Source organism: Penaeus monodon, chromosome 19, assembly GCF_015228065.2.
Source record: "Penaeus monodon isolate SGIC_2016 chromosome 19, NSTDA_Pmon_1, whole genome shotgun sequence".
Lineage (NCBI taxonomy): Eukaryota > Metazoa > Arthropoda > Malacostraca > Decapoda > Penaeidae > Penaeus > Penaeus monodon.
In genome coordinates, this window is record NC_051404.1 from 12,073,473 (window position 1) to 12,074,021 (window position 549).

Below are 549 nucleotides of genomic sequence, written 5' to 3' on the forward strand. Positions count from 1 at the left end.
TTTCTTTGGCGACGCCCACCCGGAACTTCCGCCATCGCAATGGCATCAAATGCTAGTTTTACTCAAAGTTGAAGCAGAGGCATCGCAAAGAGCCGCATCACAAACAGCCGCATTGCAAACAGCGGCATCGCAAACAGCGGCATCGCAAACAGCGGCATCGCAAACAGCGGCATTGCAAACAGCCGCATTGCAAACAGCGGCATCGCAAACAGCCGCATCGCAAACAGCGGCATCGCAAACAGAGGCATCGCAAACAGACGCATCGCAAACAACCGCATCGCAAACAGCGGCATCGCAAACAGCGGCATCGCAGACAGCGGCATCGCAAACAGTGGCATCGCAGACAGCGGCATCACAAACAGCGGCATCGCAGACAGCGACATCGCAAACAGCGGCATCGCAAACAGCCGCATCGCAAACAGCGGCATCGCAGACAGCGGCATCGCAAACAGCTTCCCTCCCGCGTTAGCTCTTAGGACCCCGTTAAGACTCATGCTTTAGTCTCGCTTGTATTTCATTAGATTTCTTCCGCCTTAATCGAGTTAACCG

The 549-nt window shown here is 54.8% G+C and overlaps 1 protein-coding gene across 1 annotated transcript in view; it reads left to right on the forward strand.

Moving 5' to 3' along the window:
- Nucleotides 1–549, forward strand: part of LOC119585330 (roundabout homolog 1-like) — a 189,296-nt gene that overhangs the window by 86,166 nt on the left and 102,581 nt on the right. The gene's annotated exons all lie outside the window — the stretch shown is intronic.